This window comes from Propithecus coquereli, unplaced genomic scaffold (genome assembly GCF_000956105.1).
Source record: "Propithecus coquereli isolate 6110/MARCELLA unplaced genomic scaffold, Pcoq_1.0 Scaffold942, whole genome shotgun sequence".
Classification (NCBI taxonomy): domain Eukaryota; kingdom Metazoa; phylum Chordata; class Mammalia; order Primates; family Indriidae; genus Propithecus; species Propithecus coquereli.
The window spans coordinates 271-1,124 of NW_012155752.1; positions in this window are offsets into that span (position 1 = coordinate 271).

The window sequence follows — 854 nt, forward strand, 5'->3', positions numbered from 1 at the left end:
TGGATGACCATATTATATGGATGAGACAGCAAAATCTCAACAAGAACAGTGAATAGGCCAAAACGTAGTGAAATAATAGCTAAAGGATACTGATAGAAAGAAACCGTCTAACTCAACTGTAGTTAAGAAGAAACATAAAATGAAAACATTTGCAGGAAAATAAAGATTGAGGAAGTTAACACCAACAGAAGTTCTAAAAGATGGACTTTGAGAAGGAAAATGTTCCAGAAGGATATTCTGAAATTGAAGCAAAAAATTAAAAAATGGGAAAAATATAGGCAAATTCAGGCAATGATCGTAGATAAAGAAACAAATAATGGTTTCTAATGGTATATGTAAAACACAGAATGGAAATGTTGGGTAGCAGTATAGGAGAAGTGGTGGACACCAAAACTAAAGCACTGTAAAGTTTATATATGCATATTTGTAGGACAGGAGTCAAAATATTGTTTATCCACAGATAACAGAATTGTCGTCATGGAAAATCTGAAAGAATCAAAACACAACTAATTGAAATAATGAATAAATTTGGCATAGTCGGGAGGTGCAAGGCTATTTTACAAAAATCAATCCAATTATTTGTTGGTTATATTAGCAATAAACAATTTGAAAATGAAAATGTTTGCAGTTGATAACATTGATAATGGCATCATAAAAAATAAAACACCGTGGAATAAATTTAATGAAACTGGTGCATAACTTGACAATGAAAACTATAAAACATTGTTCAGAAAACATGGTAAACGCTAAACAAATGGAAAGATAACCATGTTCATTGATTGGCACGTTCCATATTGTTCAAATGTCCTTTATCCCCAAACCGATCTTTAGATTCAGCACAATCCCAAATTACA